Source organism: Oncorhynchus kisutch, linkage group LG29, assembly GCF_002021735.2.
Source record: "Oncorhynchus kisutch isolate 150728-3 linkage group LG29, Okis_V2, whole genome shotgun sequence".
NCBI lineage: Eukaryota > Metazoa > Chordata > Actinopteri > Salmoniformes > Salmonidae > Oncorhynchus > Oncorhynchus kisutch.
The window spans coordinates 582,806-599,470 of record NC_034202.2 but is presented as its reverse complement, the minus strand read 5'-3'; the positions used below and the strand labels follow the sequence as shown (position 1 = coordinate 599,470).

Sequence of the window (16,665 nt, the reverse complement as noted above, 5' to 3'; positions counted from 1 at the left end):
TATAGGATATTTAGTGTGGTTTTAACCAAATGATCCATAACCTATAAGCTATAGCCTACGAAGTGCATGTTGGGAGAGAAGGAGAGCGAGAGCGCAAAGATGAGAAGGAGGACTGAAGGTCAACTTTGATAGTTTGATACTACTATAATTGATTTTATTGCCCATTATGTATTAATCAGAGTTATAGACCTCACAATTAACTTGATTCAAATAACTTACATTGTGGTGCTAAAACTTGAAGCAACAGAAGCGGCACAATCAATCGGAAATGGACAGCTCATGGTGTTGAAAGTAGGCAAATTCAAGTAGGCATAATTCATTTAAATGGTCTTAACTTTAATTAGACTTTATGAACAAAAAGAGGGCTTTGTGTTGGAGCCTATTTCTTCCTATTTAAGAAAGATGAGGTAGGCCTACCTGTTTGACAGAAGGAATTAGGCTAAAGGCTGCTAAATCCATCGATTTGTAAGTCAATTCCTCCACCTACCATGCGCTCTTTAAATAGCCTACCTCTGTGTCAGTGAAGGGCTGTTAAGTTAAAACCAAGAATCTAATTGAGGCGGTATGAGAGGGTATGCCACCAGTCTCAATGGCAACAGTGAAGAGGCGACACCGGGATGCTCGCCTTCTAGGCAGAGTTGCAAAGAAAAAGCTATATCTCAGGCTGGCCAATAAATAGAAAAGATTAAGATGGGAAAAAGAACACAGACACTGGACAGAGGAAGTCTGCCCATCCCAGAGTCGTCTCTTCACTGTTGACGTTGAGACTGGTGTTTTGCGGGTACTATGAAGCTGCCAGTTGAATACTTGTGAGGCGTCTGTTTCTCAAACTAGACACTAATGTACTTGTCTTCTTGCTTAGTTGTGCACCGGCCCTCCCACTCTTTCTATTCTGGTTAGAGACAGTTTGCGGTGCTCTGTGAAGGGAGTAGTACACAGCGCTGTACGAGATCTTCAGTTTCTTGGCAATTTCTTGCATGGAATAGCCTTCATTTCTCAGAACAGGAATAGACTGACGAGTTTCAAATGAAAGTGCTTAGCCAAGTGTTTCTGGCCATTTTGAGCCTGTATTCGAACCCACAAATGCTGATGCTCCAGATACTCAAATAGTCTTATGAAGGCCAGTTTTATTGCTTCTTTAATCAGGACAACAGTTTTCAGCTGTGCTAACGTAATTGCAAAAGGGTTTTCTAATGATCAATTAGCCTTTTAAAATTATAAACTTGGATTAGCTAACACAACGTGCCATTTGAACACAGGAGTGATGGTTGCTGATAATGGGCCTCTGTACGCCTATTAAGAAATTCCATAAAAAATCTGCCATTTTCATCTACAATAGTCATTTACAACATTAACAATGTCTACACTGTATTTCTCATCAATTTATGTTATTTTAATGGAAATTTCTTTCAAAAACAAGGACATTTCTAAGTCACCCCAAACCTTTGAACGGTAGTGTATATCCTACCAACGGGACATTAAAAACTGTAATATCTTATGTTTCACCGAGGTGTGGCTGAACAACGACATGAAAAACATACAGCTGGAGTTTTTTTTCGGCAGGATAGAACAGTAGCCTCTGGTAATACCAGAGGTGGCTGTCTATGCATATTTGTAAACAACAGCTGGTGCACAAAATCGAAGAAAGTCTCACGGTTTGCTAGCCGGAGGTAGAGTATATCATGATAAGCTATAGACCACACTATTTAACAAGAGATTTTTAGTCTATATTCTTCGTATTTGTCTATTTACTACCACAAACCGATGCTGGCACTAAGACCGCACTCAATGAACTGTATACGGCCATAAGCAAACAGGAAGACGCTCATCCAGAGGCGCTCCTATTGGCAGGGGACTTTAATGCAAGGAAAATTAAATCCGTTTTACCTAATTTCTACCAGCATGTAAAATGTGCAACCAGAGGGAAAACAACTCTACCTTTACTCCACACGCAGAGACGCGTACAAAGCTCTCCCTCGCCCTCCATTTGGCAAATCTGACCATAATTCTACCCTCCTGATTAGTGCTTACAGACAAAAACTAAAGCAGGAAGCAACAGAGACACGGTCAATAAAAAATGGTCAGATGAAGTAGATGCTAATCTACAGGACTGTTTTGCTAGCACAGACTGGAATATGTTCTGGGATTCTTCCTATGGCATTGAGGAGTACACCACATCAGTCACTGGCTTCATCAATGAGTGCATCGATGACGTCGTCCCGACAGTGACCGTACGTACATACCCCAACCAGAAGCCATGGCAACATCCGCATTGAGCTAAAGGGTTGAGCTGCCGCTTTCAAGGAGCGGGACTCTAACCCGGAAGTTTATATAAGAAATCCCGCTATGCCCTCCGACGAACCATCAATACAGTAATAAGGTTGAATTGTACTCCACCGGCTCCGACGCTCGTCGAATGTGGCAGGTCTTTCAAACTATTACAGACTACAATGGGAAGCATAGTCGTGACATGAGTGTACCAGACGAGCTTAATTACTTCTATGCGTGCTTAGAGGCAGGTAACACTAAAACATGCATGAGAGCATCAGCTGTTCCGGACGACTGTGTGATCACGCTTTCCATAGCCGATGTGAGTAAGAACTTTAAACAAGTCAACATTCTCAAGGCCACAGGACGTGTACTCTGAGCATGTGCTGACCAAATGGCAAGTGTCTTCACTGACGTTTTCAACCTGTCCCTTACTGAGTCTGTAATACCTACATGTTTCAAGCAGGCCACCATAGTCCCTGTGCCCAACAAAGTGAAGGTAACCTGCCGAAATGACTACCGCTCCGTAGCACTCACGTCGGTAGCCTTAAAGTGCTTTGAAAGACTGGTCATGGCTCACATCAACACCATTATCCCAGAAACCCTAGACCCACTCCAGTTTGCATACCGCCCCAAAAGATCCACAGATGATGCAATCTCTATTGCACTCCACACTGACCTTTCCCACATGGACAAAATAAACACCTATGTGAGAATGCTATTAATTGACTACAGCTCAGTGTTCAACACCATAGTGCCCTCAAAGCTCATCACTAAGCTAAGGACCCTGGGACAAACACACCTCCCTCTGCAACTGGATCCTGGATTCCTGACGGGCTTCCGCAGCTGGTAAGGGTAGGTAACAACTCATCTGCCACGTTGATCCTCAACATGGGGCCCCCGCAGGGTGCGTGCTCAGTCCCCTCCTGTACTCCCTGTTCATGCATGACTGCATGGCCCGACACGACTCCAACACCATCATTAAGTTTGTCAATGACACAACAGTGGTATGCCTGACAACGATAAGACAGCCTATAGGGAGGAGGTGAGATACCTGGCCATGTGGTGCCAGGACAACAACCTCTCCCTCAACGTGATCAAGACAAAGGAGATGTTTATGGACTACAGGAAATGGAGGACAGAGCACACCCCCATTCTCATCTACGGGGCTGTAGTGGAGCAGGTTGAGATCTAAAAGTTCCTTGGTGTCCACATCACCAACAAACTAACATGGTCCAAGCACACCAAGACAGTCGTGAAGAGGGCATGACAACCTATTCCCCCTCAGGAGACTGAAAAGATTTGGCATAGGTCCTCAGTTCCTCAAAAGGGTCTACAGCTGCACCATCGAGAACATCCTGACTGGTTGCATCACTGCCTGGTATGGCAACTGTTCGGCCTCTGACCACCTCTGACCAGTACATCACTGGGGCCAAGCTTCCTGCCATCCAGGACCTCTGTACCAGGCAGAGTTAGAGGAAGGCCCTATAAGCCCAAGATGCTTCTAAACAACTTCTACACCCAAGCCATAAGACTCATGAACATCTAATCAAATGGCTATCTAGACTGTTTGCATTGCCCCCCCCCCCTCTCTACGCTGCTGCTTTTCTCTGTTATCTATGCAGTCACTTTAATAACTCTACCTACATGCACATGTTACCTCAATTACCTCGACTAACTGGTGCCCCCGCACATTGACTTTGTACCGGTACCCATGTACAGTTGTGGCCAAAAGTGTTGAGAATGACACAATTATTAATTTCCACAAAGTTTGCTGCTTCAGTGTATTTGCATTGTGACCCTTCTTTTACAAGACCTCTGCAATCCGCCCTGGCATGCTGTCAATTAACTTCTGGGTCATATCCTGACTGATGGCAGCCCATTCTTGCCTAATCAATGATTAGAGTTTGTCAAAATGTGTGGGTTTTTGTTTGTCCACCTGCCTCTTGAGGATTGACCACAAGTTCTCAATGGGATTAAGGTCTGGGGAGTTTCCTGGCCATGGACCCAAAATATCGATGTTTTGTTCCCTGAGCCACTTAGTTATCACTTTTGCCTTATGACAAGGTGCTCCATCATGCTGGAAGAGGCATTGTTCGTCACCAAACTGTTCCTGGATGGTTGGGAGAAGTTGCTCTCGGAGGATGTGTTGATACCATTCATTATTCATGGCTGTGTTCTTAGGCAAAATTGTGAGTGAGCCCACTCCCTTGGCTGAGAAGCAACCCCAGACATGAATGGTCTCAGGATGCTTTACTGTTGGAATGACACAGGACTGATGGTAGCGCTCACCTTGTCTTCTCCGGACAAGCTTTTTTCCAGATGCCCCAAACAATCGGAAAGGGGATTCATCAGAGGAAATGACTTTACCCCAGTCCTCAGCAGTCCAATTCCTGTACCTTTTGCAGAATATCAGTCTGTCCCTGATGTTTTTCCTGTAGAGAAGTGGCTTCTTTGCTGCCCTTCTTGACACCAGGCCATCCTCCAGAAGTCTTCGCCTCACTGTGCATGCAGATGCACTCACACCTGCCTGCTGCCATTGCTGAGCAAGCTCTGTACTGGTGGTGCACCGATCCCGCAGCTGAATCAACTTTAGGAGACGGTTCTGGCACTTGCTGGACTTTCTTGGGTGCCCTGAAGCCTTCTTCACAACAATTGAACCGTTCTCCTTGAAGTTCTTGATGATCCGATAAATGGTTGATTTAGGTGCAATCTTACACAGTCAAGGATATTGCTGCCAGTATTCCTTTTTGTGCAAAGCAATGATGATGGCATGTGTGTAACGGTTCTCTTGTGGTGAAGGAGAGTCGGACAAAAGTGCGGCGTGTAGATTGCGATCCATGTTTAATCAACAAACGTAAAAACACGAAACAATACAAAAACTACAAAAAACAACAAACGTGGAAACGTAACGAAAACCGAAAAAGCCCTATCTGGTGAAAACACAGAGACAGGAACAAGGACACTAAGGACAATCACCCAACGACACACCTAAAAAATATGGCTGCCTAAATATGGTTCCCAATCAGAGACAACGATAAACACCTGCCTCTGATTGAGAACCACTTCAGACAGCCATAGACCTAACTAGAACACCCCACTAAGCTACAATGCCAATACATACACACCACATACAAAAACCCATGCCACACCCTGGCCTGACCAAATAAATGAAGATAAACACAAAATACATCGACCAGGGCGTGACAATGTGTTTCCTTGCAGGTAACCATGGATGGACAGTAGAAGAACAATGAATCCAAGCACCACCCTCCTTTTGAAGCTTCCAGTCCGTTATTTCGAACTCAATCAGCATGACAGAGTGATCTCCAGCCTTGTCCTCATCAACACTCACACCTGTGTTAATGAGAGAATCACTGACATGATGTCAGCTGGTCCTTTTGTGGCAGGGCTGAAATGCAGTAGAAATGTTTTTTTGTGGTTCAGTTCATTTGCATGGCAAAGAGGGACTTTGCAAATATTTGCAATTCCTCTGATCACTCTTCATAACATTCTGGAGTATATTCAAATTGCTATTATACAAAACTGAGGCAGCAGACTTTGTGAAAATTAATATATGTGTCATTCTCAAAACCTTTGGCCACGATTGTATATAGCCTCGCTATTGCTATTTTAGTGCGGCTCTTTAATTATTTCTTACTTTTATTTCTTACTTTTTTTAATGTATTTTCTTAACTGCATTGGTTCAGGGCTTGTAAGTAAGCATTTCACTGTTGTTATAGGCGCATGTGACAAATAACACTTGATTTGATTTATACACTATTTTAAGGCCAGCTTTCGGAACTTTGGCTTTCCTGTATATAGCCACCGTATTGTGATCACTGCATCCAATGGGTATGGATACAGCTTTAGAACAAAGTTCTTCTATATATGTTATATCCTTGTATCATCAAATTAATTATCTAAGTGAGACTTAGAAATGGCTAACATATGAACATTATCTGATGTTAGCAAGTTATTGATTTCATGAACTTTATTTCTAAGGCTACATATATTAATATGAGCTATTTTCAGCCATTTCCTGTGTAGCTTATTAAAGATAAACATAATATGAAAAGAGAAAACAAAACAAGAGAAAAAAATATACATTCAGCTGTCCATTAATCAATGTGTGTGTGTGTGTGTGTGTGTGTGCACAGCGGGGTTGAAACTATGAACCCATAGGCTTGGCTCTCTCATCTCTTCCAGGCTTCTGGGAGGGAGGTCGGACATTTAGCCTTTCATAGATTATGTAAACAATGTCCCCACACGCTGTGGCAGCTTTCATGGCTGGAATGTTCTTTTTTCTTCTGGTGCACAGCTTCAGGATCGTCCTTGTTAAGGAAGATATAGGTTCCTCTCAAGTTCTTGGCTCTGTCCAGAACAGCTACCTTGTCCTCGAACCTCAGGAACTGTGAGTGGCCATGTTGCCTGGTGTACGAACTGTTAGGGTCAAAGTAGTGGTGGGTTTGTTGGGGATAGTGGTATATACCGTGCCTTCGGAAAGTATTCAGTCCTTTTGACTTTTTCCACATTGTTACTTTACAGCCTTATTATGAAATTGTTTTAAAAAAGAATCCTCAGCATTCTACACACAATCCCCCATAATGACTAAGCAACAACAGGTTATTAGACAATTTTGCAAATGTAAAAAACAAAAAAAAAAAAACGTATTATTAGATAACTATTCAGACCCTTTGCTCTGAGACTCAAAATTGAGCTCAGGTGCATCTAGTTTCCATTGATAATCCTTGAGATGTTCATACAACTTGATTGGGGTCCACGTGTGGTAAATTCAATTGATTGGACATGATTCGGAAAGGCACACACCTGTCTATATAAGATCCCACCATTGACAATGCATGTCAGAGCGAGCAAAAACCAAGCAATGAGGTCGAAGGAATTGTCCGTAGGATTGTAGGATTCTCCGAAACAGGATTGTGTTGAGGCACAGATCTGGGAAAGGGTACCAAAACATTTCTGCAGCATTGAAGATCCCTAAGATCAATGTGGACTCCATCATTCTTAAATTGAAGAATGGAATCACCAATACTCTTCCTAGAGCTGTCCGCACGACTAAACTGAACAATCGGGGGAGAAGGGCCTTGGTCCGGGAGGTGACCAAGAACCCGATGGTCACTCTGACAGAGCTCTAGGGTTCCTCTGTGGAGATAGGAGAAACTTCCAGAAGGACAACCATCACTGCAGCACTCCACAAATCATGGTAGTGGCCAGACGGAAGCCACTCCCCAGTAAAAGGCACAAGACAGCTTGCTTGGAGTTTGCCAAAAGGCAACTAAAGAATCTTAGACCATGAGAAACAAGATTATCTGGTCTGATGAAACTAAGATTTAACTGTTTGGCCTGAATGCCAAGCATCATGTGCATCACCTGCATCACCTGCTAACCGTTAGCTGTCTTACCGGCTGCTATCTGAATAGACAATCGGACAATTTTTTAAATTTTTTTATTATTATTATTATGTTTTCTTCTTGGGCCTCTATAACTATATCTATTGTTTTTATTTTTGTTGTTGTGTGATTTGGATTGATCCCCTCTACCACACGGAACCCCACTAATCTACTGACGGAGCGCAGGAGGTGGCTAACAACAGACCTCCATCCTATGCTAGCTTGCTACCGATGCCCTGGCTAGCTGTCTAAATCACCAACCAACCTCTCCACTCACCGGACCCTTTTGATCACTCGACTAAGCATGCCTCTCCTTAATGTCAATATGTCTTGTCCATTTCTGTTCTGGTTAGTGTTTATTGGCTTATTTCACTGTAGAGCCTCTAGTCCTGCTCACTATACCTTATCCAACCTATTAGTTCCACCACCCACACATGCAATGACATCTCCTGGTTTCAACGATGTTTCTAGAGACACTATCTCTCTCTTCATCACTCAATACCTAGGTTTACCTCCACTGTATTCACATCCTACCATACATTTGTCTGTACATTATACCTTGATGCTATTTTATCGCCCCCAGAAACCTCCTTTTACTCTATGTTCCAGACGTTCTAGACGACCAATTCTCATAGCTTTTAGCCGTACCCTTATTCTACTCCTCCTATGTTCCTCTGGCGATGTAGAGGTGAATCCAGGCCCTGCAGTGCCTAGCTCCACTCCTATTCCCCAGGCGCTCTCTTTTGACGACTTCTGTAACCGTAATAGCCTTGGTTTCATGCATGTTAACATTAGAAGCCTCCTCCCTAAGTTTGTTCTATTCACTGCTTTAGCACACTGCCAACCCGGATGTTCTAGCTGTGTCTGAATCCTGGCTTAGGAAGACCACCAAAAACTCAGACATTTTAATTCCAAACTACAACATTTTCAGACAAGATAGAACTGCCAAAGGGGGCGGTGTTGCAATCTACTGCAAAGATAGCCTGCAGAGTTCTGTCCTACTATCCAGGTCTGTACCCAAACAATTTGAACTTCTACTTTTAAAAATCCACCTCTCTAAAAACAAGTCTCTCACCGTTGCCGCCTGCTATAGACCACCCTCTGCCCCCAGCTGTGCTCTGGACACCATATGTGAACTGATTGCCCCCCATCTATCTTCAGAGTTCGTGCTGCTAGGCGACCTAAACTGGAACATGCTTAACACCCCAGCCATCCTACAATCTAAACTTGATGCCCTCAATCTCACACAAATAATCAATGAACCTACCAGGTACCTCCCCAAAACCTTAAACACGGGCACCCTCATAGATATCATCCTAACCAACTTCCCCTCTAAATACACCTCTGCTGTCTTCAACCAAGATCTCAGCGATCACTGCCTCATTGCCTGCATCCGTAATGGGTCAGCGGTCAAACGACCTCCACTCATCACTGTAAAACGCTCCCTGAAACACTTCTGCGAGCAGGCCTTTCTAATCGACCTGGCCGGGGTATCCTGGAAGGATATTGATCTCATCCCGTCAGTAGAGGATGCCTGGATATTTTTTTTAAATGCCTTCCTAACCATCTTAAATAAACATGCCCCATTTAAGAAATTTAGAACCAGGAACAGATATAGCCCTTGGTTCTCCCCAGACCTGACTGCCCTTAACCAACACAAAAACATCCTATGGCGTTCTGCATTAGCATCGAACAGCCCCCGTGATATGCAGCTGTTCAGGGAAGCTAGAAATCATTATACACAGGCAGTTAGAAAAGCCAAGGCTAGCTTTTTCAAGCAGAAATTTGCTTCCTGCAACACTAACTCAAAAAAGTTCTGGGACACTGTAAAGTCCATGGAGAATAAGAACACCTCCTCCCAGCTGCCCACTGCACTGAAGATAGGAAACACTGTCACCACTGATAAATCCACCATAATTGAGAATTTCAATAAGCATTTTTCTACGGCTGGCCATGCTTTCCACCTGGCTACTCCTACCCCGGACAACAGCACTGCACCCCCAACAGCAACTCGCCCAAGCCTTCCCCATTTCTCCTTCTCCCAAATCCATTCAGCTGATGTTCTGAAAGAGCTGCAAAATCTGGACCCCTACAAATCAGCCGGGCTAGACAATCTGGACCCTTTCTTTCTAAAATTATCTGCCGAAATTGTTGCCACCCCTATTACTAGCCTGTTCAACCTCTCTTTCGTGTCGTCTGAGATTCCCAAAGATTGGAAAGCAGCTGCGGTCATCCCCCTCTTCAAAGGGGGGGACACTCTTGACCCAAACTGCTACAGACCTATATCTATCCTACCGAGCCTTTCTAAGGTCTTCGAAAGCCAAGTCAACAAACAGATTACCGACCATTTCGAATCTCACCATACCTTCTCTGCTATGCAATCCGGTTTCAGAGCTGGTCATGGGTGCACCTCAGCCACGCTCAAGGTCCTAAACGATATCTTAACCGCCATCGATAAGAAACATTACTGTGCAGCCGTATTCATTGATCTGGCCAAGGCTTTCGACTCTGTCAATCACCATATCCTCATCGGCAGACTCGACAGCCTTGGTTTCTCAAATGATTGCCTCGCCTGGTTCACCAACTACTTCTCTGATAGAGTTCAGTGTGTCAAATCGGAGGGTCTGCTGTCCGGACCTCTGGCAGTCTCTATGGGGGTGCCACAGGGTTCAATTCTTGGACCGACTCTCTTCTCTGTATACATCAATGAGGTCGCTCTTGCTGCTGGTGAGTCCCTGATCCACCTCTACGCAGACGACACCATTCTGTATACTTCCGGCCCTTCTTTGGACACTGTGTTAACAACCCTCCAGGCAAGCTTCAATGCCATACAACTCTCCTTCCGTGGCCTCCAATTGCTCTTAAATACAAGTAAAACTAAATGCATGCTCTTCAACCGATCGCTACCTGCACCTACCCGCCTGTCCAACATCACTACTCTGGACGGCTCTGACTTAGAATACGTGGACAACTACAAATACTTAGGTGTCTGGTTAGACTGTAAACTCTCCTTCCAGACCCATATCAAACATCTCCAATCCAAAGTTAAATCTAGAATTGGCTTCCTATTTCGCAACAAAGCATCCTTCACTCATGCTGCCAAACATACCCTTGTAAAACTGACCATCCTACCAATCCTCGACTTTGGCGATGTCATTTACAAAATAGCCTCCAATACCCTACTCAACAAATTGGATGCAGTCTATCACAGTGCAATCCGTTTTATCACCAAAGCCCCATATACTACCCACCATTGCGACCTGTACGCTCTCGTTGGCTGGCCCTCGCTTCATACTCGTCGCCAAACCCACTGGCTCCATGTCATCTACAAGACCCTGCTAGGTAAAGTCCCCCCTTATCTCAGCTCGCTGGTCACCATAGCATCTCCCACCTGTAGCACACGCTCCAGCAGGTATATCTCTCTAGTCACCCCCAAAACCAATTCTTTCTTTGGCCGCCTCTCCTTCCAGTTAAAAAAAAAAAAAAAAAAATCTCTGAAACTGGAAACACTTATCTCCCTCACTAGCTTTAAGCACCAACTGTCAGAGCAGCTCACAGATTACTGCACCTGTACATAGCCCACCTATAATTTAGCCCAAACAACTACCTCTTTCCCAACTGTATTTAATTTTTATTTATTTATTTATTTTGCTCCTTTGCACCCCATTATTTTTATTTCTACTTTGCACATTCTTCCATTGCAAAACTACCATTCCAGTATTTTACTTGCTATATTGTATTTACTTTGCCATCATGGCCTTTTTTGCCTTTACCTCCCTTCTCACCTCATTTGCTCACATTGTATATAGACTTGTTTATACTGCATTATTGACTGTATGTTTGTTTTTTCTTCATGTGTAACTCTGTGTCGTTTTATCTGTCGAACTGCTTTGCTTTATCTTGGCCAGGTCGCAATTGTAAATGAGAACTTGTTCTCAACTTGCCTACCTGGTTAAATAAAGGTAAATAAATAAATAAATGTCTGGAAGAAACATGGCACCATCCCGACGGGGAAACATGTTGGTGGCAGCATCATGCTGTGGGGATGTTTTTCAATGGCATGACTGGGAGATTAGTCAAGATCAAGGCAAAGATGAACGTAGCAAAGTACAGAGAGATCCTTGATGAAAACCTTCTCCAGAGCGCTCAGGACCTCAGACTGGTGCGAAGGTTCACCTTCCAACAGGACAAAGACCCTGAGCACACAGCCGAGACAACGGAGGAGTGGCTTCAGGACAAGTCTCTGAATGTCCGAGTGTCCCAGCCAGAGCCCGGACTTGAACCCGATTGAACATCTCTAGAGAGACCTGAAAATATTTGTGCAGCAACGCTCCCCATCCAACCATACAGAGCTTGAGAGGATCTGCAGAGAAGAATGGGAGAAACTCCACATAACAGGTGTGCTAACCTTGTAGCATCATACCCACGAAAACTTGATGCTGTAATTGCTGCCAAAGGTGCTTCAACAAAGTACTGAGCAAAGGGTCTGAATACTTATGTAAAGGTGACAGTTTTTTTTACACATTTGCAAAAATTCCCCCAAAAAGTTTTGCTTTGTCATTATGGGTATTGTGTGTAGATTGATGAGGAAAAATAATGTGATGCATTTTAGAATAACGTAACAAATTTTGAAAAAAGTCCGGGGGTCTGAATACTTCCTGAAGGCACTGTACAGGATTTAGGGTTAGATTTATTTTTCCCCCCTTTTCCCTTTTTTGAGAACAAAATGTGCAATTCCCTTTCCGACCTGTGAAAAGTCTGAAATACACAACAAAGCATCTAGTCTGCCGTAAAACCACACGAAGAAGAAGAAGCAGTCTGTAGGTTGATTGGGCATGTTTGAATGTTAAACTGATAGTAGCCGACTGTAGACGGAAGTCGACAGGTAAAGTTGGGGGAGGTACATACTGCACTGACAGCAATTCGGATATTTAATACCATAGACACTTGTTAAGCGGCTATTTAAAACATGGCAGTTATTTCATATTCAAGCGCTGGGGAGATGAAGGCTAGATAGACATTTCTGATGATTCTAGGAAACCCGACAATGGCAGGCATGGCATTCGCCTTTGTTATTGTCGATGAAGTGGATGCTATCGAAATTCCACTTCTCCTACACTAAGCTGAACTTAATCAACATGGCCCAAGGAATGAATATCCTGATAAAGAAATTAGAAACCAGCCCAAGATCTTTCTAAGAGAGAAAAAAATACTAATTACAGATAATTTTTATTTTATTTCACCAGGTAGGCAAGTTGAGAACAAGTACTCATTTACAATTGCGACCTGGCCAAGATAAAGCAAAGCAGTTCGACACACACAACAACACAGAGTTACACATGGAATAAAACAAACACAGTCAATAATGGGGTGGGGTGCAAAGGAGCAAAATAAATAAATACAGTAGGGGAAGAGAGTTGTTTGGGCTAAATTATAGATGGGTTATGTACAGGTGCAGTAATCTGTGAGCTGCTCTGACAGCTGGTGCTTAAAGCTAGTGAGGGAGATAAGTGTTTCCAGTTTCAGAGATTTTTGTAGTGATAAAGACTAATCTTCAGTTTAATGATGCCAAAGACACGACAAATGTATTTGGCTAAGGTGTATGTAAACGTCCGACTTCAGCTGTAAATACAAAACAAAACCAGGTAGTGAGTGCATAGGCTACTAGAATGTGAACATATACTGTAGGAGTTTTTGCGGCATATGGGATATGCTCTTCCTCATTATTATTTGTGATTGTTCAACATGGAATTGTAACAGATGTGATTAAATGGAGTCCACAAATATTCTTACTGTGTGGTAATTGATTGTATGTTAGCATCACTACAACCTGCAGTATATTTCTTTAATTCTCAATGTTCATGTTGTTTTTGTCAGTAAGAATGTCAAGCATGTCAATTTAATCACATGAAGGACAAAACACTCATTGTACAGAAAAGGATTCGACTATATACAGTGCATTCGGTAAGTATTCAGACCCCCTTGACTTTTTCCACATTTTATTACCTTACAACCTTAATCTAAAATGGATCAAATTTGTCTTTACCCCGCATAATGACGAAGCAAAAACTGGTTTTCAGACATTTAAAAACAGAAATACCTTATTTACAAAAACAATGCAAGATGTTTTGAATACTTTACGAAAGCACTGTATGTTACTGGGTAAACAATAAGAAAAGGGTTAGATTATACATGTACATCAGTTCACATAAGTTACCGGGTAAACAATATGCCAACCAATATACCAAGCAGTCAAATGCACTTGGTATTAACCCCACGACTGAAGTCTGGGGTAATTACTCAGTCAGGGGCCGGTTTCCTACACACAAATTAAGCTTCTAAAATTGCCAGTGTAGAAATCTCCCAACAGAACCGACGTGTAGCCTACAATATGTCTAACATTTTATTCACACTTAATAGACAATTAACACATTGGAATTTGTTTGGTGAGAACAATATTACAGACAATACCAATTGTAGGCTTTAACATGGGACACAACATCTAGACACATATATTAGCTATATTGTTGTCGGATATATCATTTATTTATGTTAGAAATTTGGATTACATGTAGGCCTACGTAATTACATTGGAAGGATGGAAGGATGAATATGTATTTAAGCTCTAAAAAGTTATCCACCCAAAACAGTAAACATACATCAATAATAACCAATCATAGGTGGCGACACCAACCATTTATGAGCATGTAAAAAAACAGAAGGTTGTCTCCCAAAACAGTAAACATACATGAATAATAACCAATCATAGGTGGCGACACCAACCATTTATGAGCATGTAAAAAAACAGAAGGTTGTCTCCCAAAACAGTAAACATACATGAATAATAACCAATCATAGGTGGCGACACCAACCATTTATGAGCATGTAAAAAAACAGAAGGTTGTCTCCCAAAACAGTAAACATACATCAATAACAACCAATCATAGGTTCCGACACCAACCATTTATGAGCATGTAAAAAAACAGAAGGTTGTCTCCCATATTGCTTTGGTTCTGACTTCATGTTGCAGTTGGTGAGGAACAACTGCAGAAATGTCCAGTCAACTGCAGTCAAAAGTTCATTACTTTAGATCACATGGATGTTGTAAAGGTCATTCAGTCGACTTATAGCAAAGATTGTCTTTCCTTCCTAACAATGGGAATCGTTGTCCACAAAGCGGCATGGTGGGCTGTCAAGCTCCCGCCTGTCCTTTCTTTGGATTGGTGGACACATCTCATTATTGTAATCCTCTTTTGAATATTCGGGTTGTGCTATGCTACTAGCCTCATGCCATGAATATGCATAGCCATCACAGGTCCTACTTATATCAGTACACTCGTAACCACGTAAGCAGTACGGAACTTCTATTCGATCAAATAAACCTTACGTAGCAAATAAACTCTCTCATTGAACTCCATACAAAAACTCCTTGCTTGGTGGGCGAAACGATGATAAAAAAAACGCCACCTGCTGGAGGGAGACAGATTTTCCACCGAGGTGGACCGCTATTCCTCTTCCTCTCTGCATGTAGTCAAGTCAGACAATGTTTATACACACAATGCAACACACTTTGAAAAGTGGTGACCAATGTTGGTTTAAGTCTTGCCAAAAGTAATCCGCTTGAACCAAGAGGCCAGGGTTTTCGGTGTAGAAGCACTGTTTGAACTGCTCCTATAGTTTTGCTTCGGTACTGCAGTTTAAAACTGACGCCAGGCCCAGAAAGACAATTTCCATAGATGGCCACAGAAGTCAGATATGAAAATTGCTACCGAGACACTTTAGTCATCACCTTTGTGCACAAAACATCCATTTAATTATTCAAATAATTATTGATGAGTCCAATTTTTTCCATCACTCACAGCCAATGTCTGCCATGTTTTTGGATAACATAATCGCTGCTCTCGTTGCACACAGGTATCAACCTGATGCAATTTGGATTAGTTGAACCATGAATCAGGGTGTGCAAGCCTGAGTAGATTACCTTGAAAACAAAGGTAGGAGATCTTGGATGCTGTCTCCAGCTGTTATTATACCTCAGTGTCTCGAATTATCCAATGTCTTTAAACCTTAGTGTGCCCTGGGTGTTTTCAGCTGCCAATGGTTTGTGCCTATTTACTGTTTAACATTCTTTGCCGTTTTAAAATAAACCTACAACATTATTCTCAGTCATTGTTTTAAGCCTTTTGAAGTCGTATCACATGCTGACAGACTTAAACACGAGTCACTTATCATTAATTGTCAACCTTTGAAAGTTGATCTAACGTTTTAGATGAGATTCAGTCATTGCCTAAAATTACTCAAAATACGCCGATTTATGCGCATTTTAGGCGAAATGTCACTGTTCTATCGCTCCTCCCACCCGACCCTCCCCCAATTACCTACTTCCCCTCTTCCATAGAACCTAATAAGTGATCAACTCCAGGACAGGATATGGCGACGGCGGGGAGCCGGACCTCGTCGTAGGAAATGTATGAGTCGAATAACAGCACAAACGTTGGAAGTGGTCCTCAGGGAAACTCAAGCACTCCTGGTCTTCCAAGCTGTCACGGTAAGGCGGAGAGTAGTGCCGGGGAAACCTCGCAATGGAGACGTAAAGAGCTACTGAAAGTCCGAAGTGTGGATCTGGATAAGCCCGAGTCGCTGCTCCTGTCTCCCGAGACTGGGACGGCCCCGAAAGCAGTGCAACTGCACTTGTCTATGTCCTCGCCTGGTGCGGTGCAGGCTACTTTATTAGAGCAAACTCACTACATTCAGCAGAGCAACTCACTAACCGGTCACCCTGTCTTAGATAAAACAAGTACTAGTTTTGTCTACAGACGCTCAGGAATTGTTGAACACTTATTCAAAAAAAAGCAGCGACCATCTCAGTCCCGATAATGGTGCTACCCGAACTTCAATAGAATTGAGCGCTACACAAAATAGGTAAGGTTTATAAGATTGGCTCTTGTGCATGGATTTTTGATGATCATTAATACTTTGTTGGTTG

At 42.9% G+C, this 16,665-nt stretch overlaps 1 protein-coding gene across 2 annotated transcripts in view; it reads left to right on the top strand.

The window, feature by feature from the left end:
* Positions 1-16,096: 16,096 nt before the first annotated feature.
* The window catches only part of LOC109875910 (mitogen-activated protein kinase kinase kinase 1-like), a 224,540-nt gene continuing 223,971 nt past the window's right edge, over positions 16,097-16,665 (top strand). For both annotated transcript variants that reach the window (XM_031809242.1, XM_031809241.1), the window contains exon 1: positions 16,097-16,601. The gene's annotated coding sequence lies outside the window, so the exon portion shown is untranslated. The remainder of the gene's footprint in view (positions 16,602-16,665) is intronic.